The sequence below is a fragment of the Callorhinchus milii genome, unplaced genomic scaffold (assembly GCF_018977255.1).
Source record: "Callorhinchus milii isolate IMCB2004 unplaced genomic scaffold, IMCB_Cmil_1.0 Scaffold1, whole genome shotgun sequence".
NCBI classification, from domain to species: Eukaryota; Metazoa; Chordata; class Chondrichthyes; order Chimaeriformes; family Callorhinchidae; genus Callorhinchus; species Callorhinchus milii.
This window is the reverse complement of record NW_024704742.1, coordinates 125,077,440-125,088,759: the sequence shown is the minus strand read 5'-3', so window position 1 is coordinate 125,088,759 and position 11,320 is coordinate 125,077,440. Positions and strand designations below refer to the sequence as shown.

General features: G+C 38.6%; 1 non-coding gene across 1 annotated transcript; it reads left to right on the top strand.

Moving 5' to 3' along the window:
- Positions 1–10,881: 10,881 nt before the first annotated feature.
- trnav-cac lies at positions 10,882–10,953 on the top strand. Its single transcript has one exon. It is a non-coding gene; the product is annotated as a tRNA-Val (tRNA).
- The last annotated feature ends 367 nt before the right edge of the window (positions 10,954–11,320 follow it).

The following is an 11,320-nucleotide window of genomic DNA, read 5'->3' as shown; positions in this document are numbered from 1 at the left end:
CAAATAGCAAAAAGTTGGGATAAATTATTTTAGTTACAATAAAAATCCTTTCATTAGATAAAGCACCATTTGTCTCAGGAGGACATTTCAAAGTGTTTCACAGGATTTGCTGTAAAGTGGTAGCCCTCTCACCTCTGAGTCAGAAGGTTTTGGGTCCAAGCCCCACATTGAGACATAGAACTCATATAGCCTAGGCTGACACTCTAATGCTGTGCTGTGCTGTGCGATCCCATGGCTCTGTTTGAAAAGAGAAGGGAATTGATCTTGGTGTCCTGGCCAACAATCCCCCAAATAAAATTGGCCAGTCACTTCATGGCTGTTTGCAGGACAATGCTGTGTGCAAAACTGGCTGCCGTGTTTCTCCATGAAACACACATAGTCAGTGTATTTTATAATATATCCTGTGAAGCGCTTTGGAATGTCCTCAGGACATGAAAGCCGCTATACCAAATGTAAGGATTATTTTTATTTTTCCACTCTGGAACTCCTTCAATCTTTCCATCTTTAATATTGGCTCTGATCTTTCTTAGTTCCTTGCTCTACTCAATTGGCAAATGCATAAAGCTAAGTGTAAAGTTAAGCATCTTGAGCTCCTAAATTTGATATCTATTATTATTATTATCTAGCAAATAAATTAACGTATTTGAATATACTTTCACATTTGCATTTGCACAAGCTAAGTTATATCAAAGGTATGGGACATAGATATTTATTCACAAAATGATTTTCGATTTTTAGAGCAGAAACATATAGCTCAATAGATTCTATCATCCTAGATTTAGCAGATGGGCAAAATTGTAAGGGCTGCCTATCACCCAACCTGCCCTTATAAAGGGAAAACTAGTGTAGAATTGCACAATCCATAAACAAAACCTGCATCCAAATAGCAAGCAATTTGTCTCTAAGAGAACCAACAGTCCTTGCATCAAAACAACTGCAAACGCAACGGGTTAAATGTTACACTAGAGAAGTGGTGCAAAAGTAATAATAACTCTTTCAATGTGAAAAAATGGCAATTGCTTTTTGCAACCAATGCTACAACACTAAAGCCTTGATAGTGCCTTTATGTAATTTGTGCCTGTCACCTATTTTTTTCTTAAGAATCCCAAACAGGAAACACCCATGGCCAGATGTGTAAAGTCAAGGCTTGCACTTAACAGTTAACTCCCTTCCTGGGATTTGATTTTGGTTGAAAGCATGCAATACACATCTGGTTCAGAGCAAGCTATTGCCACACTTTCTGTGTGAACCATCCACACATTAACACTCCCACCTTCTATAGTATTTCATGCGTGAGAATCACATCAATGATTGATAGGGTCAAATTCATGATGAAGTCCAGGCAGCATCAATCTTTTACCTGTTCATTTGCTGTCAGATGACTGTCAAACAGCAAATGAACAATCAAATGACAATCAAATCGCATTCCCATACAAAACCCACACAGTAACTGCACTACACTGCATACATTCAAATCTGATAAAGCATTTCAATGAAGGACAAGTATAACAATTACATGCATCAGTACTTGAGCTAACAACACCCTTTTTCTAGCCAGCCATCTCTTAATGCTATGCATTAATAAATAATTTCCATATTGACACTCCATTCCATTTTCAATAATAATAATATTCCTTGCATTTGATATAGCGCCTGATCATGTTGTCAAGACGTCTTAAAGCACTTCACTGGAATTATTGCGAAATGAAGTGACTGTGTATTTGTCGGCCAACCCGGCAGCACAATTGCACACAGCAATGTCCCACAAACAGCCATGAAACGAATGACCAATTTTATTTGGGGGATTGTTGGCCAGGATTTTTTTTGGGGGGGATCAGCCGGGTGTCACACTCAGAAACGTTGAAACATTGAAATCCCAGAGATAGATTGTTGGAATGGAATGTGCACTCTCCCTGGAGGCAGCCTCTTTACCTAATTCCAGAAAGTATTAGGCGCAGATGGCAAGAGCCAAGGCTTAGGGTCCCCAGAGTGTGTGTTGGGGTACTGCTGGAGTCTAACCAGCTAAAAGCGCATAGCTTGCCATTAATATTGCTATCCGGCAAACTTTCCCGCTGCCTGTCCAGCTAGGACAATCCTCCCCTTCAGAGCTTTGGCTTGCAGGGTTAACAAGAGCTGAGTGGGATGACTCCCTATCCCCAGTGACTGGTCTGCTCTTCCAGGTCCTTCTGATGAGCCAGGCTGGCTGTGCTGTCATCAGCAGTGCCCTGGAATACATACCCACCTGGCTCAGGTACCAGACCACTGAGACTGCCACATTTCATTGCCAGGCATGTCACCTTGGACCAGTTCAACTCCAAGGATACCCCAGTTACCCGCAGGGAGGATAGTCACCAGTTGGTCGTTCAACATTTGACAAGTGGATTGTAGCTACAAGGAACTCTCTGCAAGCTTCCTGGTGGGCAACATATCTCAGCAAGAAATGCATGGGAGCATTGCCACTGTCTTCTTGTCTGTAGTTAGGACACACATCCCTTCCCATTGAGCAATGGTTCCACCAATTGGAGGTGCAGCCAGCACACTGGGTGAAACTCCCTTCCCTTTGTATAGTGCCATGGGATTTTTAACATCCACTGAACATGCAGATGGTTTAACTTCTCATCCAAAGGATGGCACCTCCGACAATGCAACCCCACCCCACCCCCCACCCCACCCCACTGTATTGGAGGGTCATCTTAGACCGTGTGATTCCAAGTCGCGACATGGGGTTTGAACCCGCAACCTTCTGAGTTAGAGACACGAGTACTACCACTGAGGAGAGCTGACACGTACCACTGCGCCAGACAGACACAAAAATCACAAAGCACTCCACAAGTCGGGTGCAATGAACATTTTGTAGGCATTTTTCAACATTATCTTACCGTCTTATTCCCCAGAAATCATCACACCATGATTGTGCTGAAAATTCTTGGAGTAAAAGCTATTCTGGTGAATTCAAATTTTTCTATGAAAAAAAATGAAAATTGTGCAAGCATGGGAGCAGCAAAATTATTTTATTAATTGAGGTAGAGATTAATTGCACACTCGTTTTCTTCAGTTGGCCCAATTCTGAATTTAAAAAAATGACAAAGTACTCCACAAGCATTACTGCTGGGTGCAATGAACATTTTGTAGGCATTTTGTTGCCATGCAAAGTCTGCAAATGACATGAAAAATGTTGTAATGGTCAGGACTTTGCAGAGTTGAATTCTCGGAAATATTGTTGCAGCATTTTCTAACACATAGAGCAGTGGCGGCCAACCAAGTGGCCTGCTGGACCATCAAAAAGTGGTTCAACATGCAAGTCGTGTCTCACAGATAATCAGTGAACTTTGCAATGGTTCGCAGATAATTTCAGCTTTGGATGTAACGCAACATGCACTAAGGTGTTTTCTTGCAACCTGAAATTGAAGGTACGGATTGAAAAGGTACCATTCCTGACAAAACCCCTACTATTTTGATGATCCCACAGTATAAAACAATGGCACTCACCAGCAACAAAATACTGTCCATTTTACAGTTACCAGAAAGATTCAGACAATGATTTACACACAAGGCATCCAAAGAAATGAAATTGACCCAGAAATCTGGCAGATCATGGAAATGGATAAGAGATGGTGCTTATTTATTTTACAAAAGGGCGCTTGAATCAATTTTAAACAAATTGCAATACAAACATATTTTATCAACCATCAATACATACCCTGTGTGCAATATATTCAAAATAACTTCAAACCAACGAAACCACCCAATTTACGAGAAAATAGAAATAAGCGGTTGGAATTTACAATCCTTTCTGCAAAAGCAGCAGAATGTTTGTTTTATTAATCCCAATAAAAGCGTTTTAGGAGATTTGAGAAAATCTATAATTGAGGCCCTCTTTTTTAAAAAAAGCCAAAGTTCACCTTATTTCTCTAAGCAGTAGTAATAATCTGCAAGCTTTCAAAATAAACCCACCTCCCAATAACAAACCTTGTGAATATTGAACCATGTGAATGATGACTGAGGCCATGGATTTCTGTGAGCATTTTGTGCCTGTTATTAGCCGCTCAGTTGCGTCTTGTGTCTTCCACCAGGTGCGAAAGAGCCCCCGCTGGGAAATTACCGTTGGAGAGCAGGGAGGGGTAAAGGAAAATGCTCTCCCTAAAGCCTGTGACACTGTGCTTGGTGCCTGCTGTCATTCTGACCCAGCTCTTAACCTCTTGGTAGCCTGGGTTCAAGTCCAATTAACCTTTGGAGAAGACGAACTGAGAAGTATTGCTGTACTAACCAGGCAGGTCATTGGAGTCCAATAGACACTGAGGGTAATCATTTCATTTGCAGGTTGGTCGAAGGGCATCAGCTCCTTCGTGCCATCAATCAGTGGTAAAATATAGTGGTGGAGCCAATCAGCCCTGCTTAAGCGACCACCAATCTCTTCAAACCCACGAAAGTGCGCAAATGATTAGCTGTATTTGTTGAAATTGGGCACAGTTTATTCAGAGAGCAATATTGGGAATCCCATCCCAGTTGGCTTTATTACCTGTGAGAGTTCAAATCGTCTTGGAATCCTGTTATGGATTAAATATTTACAAACTATTTGTTTTATGTGTAACAATTCATGTTCATGACGCATTATTTATTGTCAGATTTGTACAATAGGGTCTCACCTCCCGAGAGTACTTTTTCAATTCTATTCGACACGTTTGATAAATTGTCAACTGACCTAAGGTCAGACCAAATAAAGAATCTTACTTTTGCCTCATTAGGTTCACAAAATTATAAAAAAGGGGGAGTGAGAGAAGCAAAGAACAAATAATACAGGCATTGAATTAGCTAGTTTAGTGACATATGTGAATTAGCTCCAATAGGGAGAATCCATGGTTTGGTCCTCCATATTAAATATAAGGACTTGAAAATATAAATAAGTTTTGATTTGTTTGGAGACAAATCTATTTTATCTATCAGGGGGAAGTGTTTAGCAGAGAAATCGACTCAAACAGATGCTGTTTATATATACAATGAGAAATTATTATTATCACTATTAATGATAATATTACCTATATTTGATGTAGCACATTTCACTTGGATAGACATCTCAAAGCGCTTCACAGAATACACTGTAAAGTGGATTGACGTTGAATCTTATGGGAGAAACGTGGCAGTTAATTGTACATAGTAAGTCCAAACAGCCATGAAGTGAATGAACAATTTTATCTGGGGGATTGTTGGCCAGGACACCAGGAGAAACACTCTTCTCTTTTTGAAGCGTGCCATGGGATCTTTAATGTCCATCTGAACTGGCAGACGGGGACCTCAGTTTAACCTCTCATCCTAGGATAGCAAATCCGACAATGTAACACACCCTCACGCACTGCATTGAAGTGCCATCATAGACTATGTGTTTCAAAGTCCTGACATGGGGCTTAAACCCACAGCCTTCTGACTTAGAGGTGAAAGTGCTGCCACTGACAATTACAGGTGTAATTGTATAATTTTAGGCACAAATTGACAATTAATAATAATCCTAATATTAATAATCCTTGTATTTGATATCGCGCCTTATTACGTCTTCAAGATGTCTCAAAGGGCTTCACAGAATATACTGTAAAATAAATTGACTGCATATTTTGTGGGCGAAATTCACGGGCGTAGCTGATAAAAAGGGAGCAATACCTGCAGAAATATTTACCCTTACAGTAATAGGATGGTAGAAATGAGAAAGTAATTTGTACAACAATTTGAATTTGAAGTTCATGGTATTTCCCACAGTTAAGTGATCTGTAGGGAACACAGAGGAGCAGTTGACTAGATAGAGAAGGCACCATTAGACTATTACAACTACGTATGTGATTAGAATGAGATCAGTTTCTTCGTACTGCACATTTGAATTCTTATTGTGTGTTTTACTTCTCCTATTGCTTTTAAATAACTGTGAAATCCTTAAATCTATGTACATTGTAACTAGACGACAAGCTGTCCTGAAACTAATTAAAGAAAAATGTGTCCATCTGTTCCGCATTAGTTTGGGTTTGCTCACATGGATAGCGGTTGATAACCAATGGCACAGACACAAATTGAATTTAGCTGGACTTCCTCTTGTAGGATCAGGGCAGACAAGTCAGCCTCTTGCTGTGAACTAACAAAAGCATCACTGGGGGGCACATGTAACAGAAATCTATCTGTTTGAAAGCTAAATGGCTTATGCATGAATGAGGGCAATAAGAGAGCATTGATTGTATTGTTCATTGCACAACAACAAGAAATCACCATAAGAAGCTTGTTCAGGGCGTACTTTGTTGATTTTATATTATCCCCAAGTGACAGCTGTACAATGTCTGCTATTGAGACCGCAGGCTTCTTTGAGAACTTTGGTCCTCTTCACTTTTCTGTTATTTCCTCGAGTTCACACTTAAGTCTCCTTTTCTCCTTTTTGTACCAAGATTTTACTCTAACTTGAATATGCTTATACATACGCATGCATACATACATACATATATACTTACATACATACGTGTATGTATGTATGTATGTATGTATGTATGTATGTATGTATGTATGTATGTATGTATGTATGTATGTATGTATGTATGTATGTAAGCATATACATGTACGTACGTTCTTATGTACGTACGTACCTACCTACCTACATACATACATATTCAAATCTAACTGAGAAATGTCTTCAATAACACATTGCATATCGGATAACAGATGGCCAGCATTACTTACAAGTTCAATTGAGTTATATGGTGATAGTTGACTTCTGAACATGAGCAGGAGCTGAGTCCAATTACTGCTTTGAACTTTGTGCCAGATTGTTTTTGTTCTTCAAATCTGTAAATTTAAATCCAATTTTTAATTGGTGTAGCAGGTGAATTTAGTAATAATAATCCTTACATTTGGTATTGCATATTTCATGTTGAGAACACATCTCAAAGCTTTTTGCAAGATATACTGTAAATTAAGACTGAATTCACAGAATTCTGTTTCATCTTATTTCTTAAAGTCTTAAGCTGGGTGAATGATAAGGCCTTATATATTCAAAGAATTAGTTCTAATATTAATAATACAAATCTGTATTCTGTGAATCTTTGGGCTAAGGAGTCTCCTTAGGTGCTGAAATGTAAAAACATGTCTAATATTTTAAGAGTAAAAGCTTCAAACCCCTGCATACTGTCTGCATTTAGTACTCACTCTGATGGTCTCTATAAATATTGCATTCAAACTCAATGTATTTTTCAAGAAGTGACCTGCTAAAGCTTCTTATTCTTTCTGTATTACTGATTTGCTTTAGCTGGGGCTGACTGGTACCTCTTGTGCATTGATTGATAACAACTGCACAAATTACTGTCAACAGCTTTATTTTTATTCTGACACTTGAAATAATCTGCCATCAAACAATAATTCCTAAATACAGAAGAGACAGGGTCTAGAATGTGAACCCAAGTGGATTTGTTCGGGTCAGCCAGGTGTGTACACATGCGGAAACCCATCACCGTGCTTGATATAATCCAAACCAAACTGAGAATTCCATACCTTCCACCTACACATGGAAATTACAGATATAGATTGCTGGAATGGAATACATACTCTCTCCTTGGAGGGACACATCCTGCTTACCTAATACCGGAAAATATTAGGTGCAGGTTGACAAGAGCCAAGGCTTGAGGACCCCAGAGTTTGTGTTGGGGTATTGATAGAGTCTAACCAGCTAAAAGTGAATAGCTTGCCATTGATATTGCTGTCTGACAAGCTTTTCTGCTGCTTGTACATCCAGTCTGGCTGGTGCTTATACTCCACCCATGTGGAGTATAAGCACCAGCCAGGTTGAATGGCCTGTTTCTGAGCTGTATTTTCAATAGATCTATGAATAACAGGAATCCAGGAGCAATTAAAAGGTACCGTGAGATGACCATCAACAACAAGAAAGAAGATCAAGCAAATTACAGCCATCATCTGAACTCAAAACGTAGCAGCCTTGTAATCATTAATAACTTTGTTTGTGGGTTGCCGCATTCATGAACGGCATAGTGGGCGTTTACCTAAAATGGGATTGTGCAACTGGGAAGAACTGAGGCTCGGGAGTCCTCCCCATTTGTGGAAAGTGCTTTGAGATGTCCTCCTGACATGTGATGTGTTACATAAATGTAAATTGTGTTATATCGCTACACAATTAGTAACTAATAAACAACAGTTTAATAGGCATTATTTCTAAAGTATAACATTTAACCATTTTCCACAGATTCTGGAACATAGCTATATGCAGACCTAGGAAAAGATCATTGTTCTCTATCTGTTCAATTCCAAATTGTTTTAACCTTAGTTCAAAGCATTGATCTTGTCCCTTCTTCTTTATTGATATCTTAAACCCCAAAGTTTATTGCTGTTCTGTACTTTCCTTCAGCTCTGCACTGAAGTGTTAGCCTAAGCTGTAAATTCAAAGTCCCAACGTGAGGTTTGAACCCACAATCTTCTGACTCATAGATAACAGTGCTACCAACTGAGAATTACTTTGTTTCAAAGAATTATCATTTCTACGTTTAAACCTCCCAAACTGACTGCTCAGTGGGTGGCTAAAAAATGTGATGTGACTGATAGAAGACGGAGTAAGCTAGATTTCTCATATTGGGATGTGTTGCAAGGCGTTACAATGCAATAGAACCGTAGTACAATTTATATTTGTATTGTGCCTTTCAGGTTGGGAGGATGCTTCAAAGATCTGAAGAGGAAGAAGTACACTTATTCTACCTATCTTTGCAGAAAACAACAACAAAATTATATTTGTATAGCAGCTTTCACGTTGGCAGGACGTCCCAAGGCGCTGGACAGTCAGTGTTCCGGACAGCATGTCTGCCATTTTCTGATGACAAAACTAGGAAATCCAATGTATGTTGTTATCTGCCTTATCTGTTTCTCAAACCTCTGCATACCCAGCTGCAAGTTTTTTGTCAAAAGATGTGACTAGTGAATTAAGCCAGAGTTTTCACTCTGCAGTCTTCAACAAAATACTGAAGAGGCTCAGGCTGATGATTCAATAATAATAATCTTATATTTGGTATAGCCCCTCTCAAGCTGAGAGAGCAATCGATGGACTTCGCAGGAATACTGTAAATTACTGTCCTAGGTTTACAAATGGTAAGCTGTATAGTTACAATATATTAAAATTACACTCATCTCACATGTTACAGTTTTAAATGGAAGTATAAGTCTGTACTCATGACTTGAGACAGATCATTATCACACAGTCGATTAAGCAAAACTACTTGGGCTAATAGTGGTTTTAAAATCACATTAAACACAGTCTGACTCTTCGCTAATGCTTTTAAAGATTCAAAAGAAAAGTTGCACCTGATGGCAGCTTTACGACTTGTCAGGGAAATGACCTAGAAAATGTCAATGTATATTGTACATAAAAAAGGAATCTTGAATGTATTTTCATGGTTGCAATCCTATAATTTCTTATATTTTTTAAGATTTTGGGGTCTAATTTTCCGCATATTGCTAACCGCAAGTAATATATTTGTAAAGTAATTAGAAGTAGCTTTAATTGTATAGTTAATTAGAAGCATTACAGAATTTGTTTGTATTTTATAAACAGCTGAATGTCAAATGCAGCACACTGAGCACTCGTTGAGGCTTAGGGTTTTGACTTCCAAAATGGCTTAGGATTGGAGCAGAGAAAGCTTAGAGGAGACCTGCTAGAGGTGTATAAAATTACAAGGTATTTTGACAAGGTAAATAGGGAGAAACTATTTCCACTGTTAATGACTAGCAGAGATAGATATGAGATAGTCACAAAAAGAACGAATGGAGAGCTTAAAATATTTTTTTCACACAGAGAGTTGGGATGTGGAATGCCCTGTCTAGTAAGGTCAAATTCACTCAAGAGCTTTGATACGGAGTTGTATGTAACAACAACTGAGACAATAGATCGTGTACTCTGGTTGTTTAAAAATACAAGACCAATCACAAAAGTCTGAACCAAACATTAAACAGAAATCACAAATGCATTTGTATGTCTTACAGTCGTACATAAAGAAATCAAATTCAGTTATCTCTGAACTTAAAGGATCTTCCCCCTTGTCAGTAAAGAAACAGGTACAGCTTAGATCTGCACATTACATACATGTCTAAAGCCAGCAGAAATAAACATAAGTACATCTGCTTTTAAATTTACAGAAACCTCAAATAATTAATTTTAGCAATTCTTTGGATATCTAATTCTTTCTAATACTGTCAATCTGTAACACTCAGCTGTAATATTCAATGTTTTGTTGGTTTCTGGCAGACCATTGTTTTTTATATTGCTTTACTGCAAATATAGTGCACAGCATCCTTTTGTTATGAAACACCGTATTTTAGCCACAAGTGTTCTTTAGTATTCTAGTTTGAAAGGTAATAAGCTGCAGGTTTACAAGGCACAATTTATTCCTTGGAGCAGCACAGAAGCGAATGTTGAAGGGGATGTTGCACAGATTCAATAGATGTGAAATATGGTTTCCACAACAAAAAGGATGCTTCAGTTTCAATTATTTTCAAGAGCATCTGTTGCACAATGTATCTTTGCATGCATCAAACAGTACAAGTTATTGAATAGTATTAAATAATCAGACAATTTTCAAATTATTATCTAACAAAGCTGACGGTATTGTTTAAGTGACCTTAAAACCACAACTTTATTTGTGAATAAAACGTCTGTTGAGAACTGTGCCTTTGTCCAAGCTATGTTAAATTGATTTGGTCAAGTTGAGGTGATCCTGTCCTGTGTATTTTAACAGTTGAGGTTAAGATTTTGAAGATCCTTTGTTCCTTTTCATTTAAGACTAGCTTGTCTAATTTACATTTCAGACTCATGCCATTCAATGGAGTTTAAAAATGCTGTTTTCCTAACATGGGTTGTGGAGTCCTGTAGCTCAGTGGTTAGAGCACTCGCCTCACAAGCGAGAGACCTGGGTTCGATTCCCAGCGGGGCGAAACCTTGGGCAAGTTTCCTTACTCCACATGCCTGATAAGAATCCCTCAAGAAAAAGAAACAATAATAAATTGGTCACTTCAATCCACGACTGTTTGTGGGACACTGCTGCATTCCGCCCACAAATAATACAGTCAATTGACTTTAAGTACACTCTGTGAAGCGCTTTGAGACGTCTAGAAGACGTGAAAAGCGCTATATCAAATGCAAGGATTTTTATTGTTTCTTATTTAATAGGCGACTCCTGACTGCTGAACCACAATTGAGTTATGCTGATCCACAGAAACTATCCTTCAACCTGGTTCAGTTGGTACCACTCTTGCCTCTGAGTCAGAAGGCTATGTTTCAAACCCAATGTCAGGACTTGGA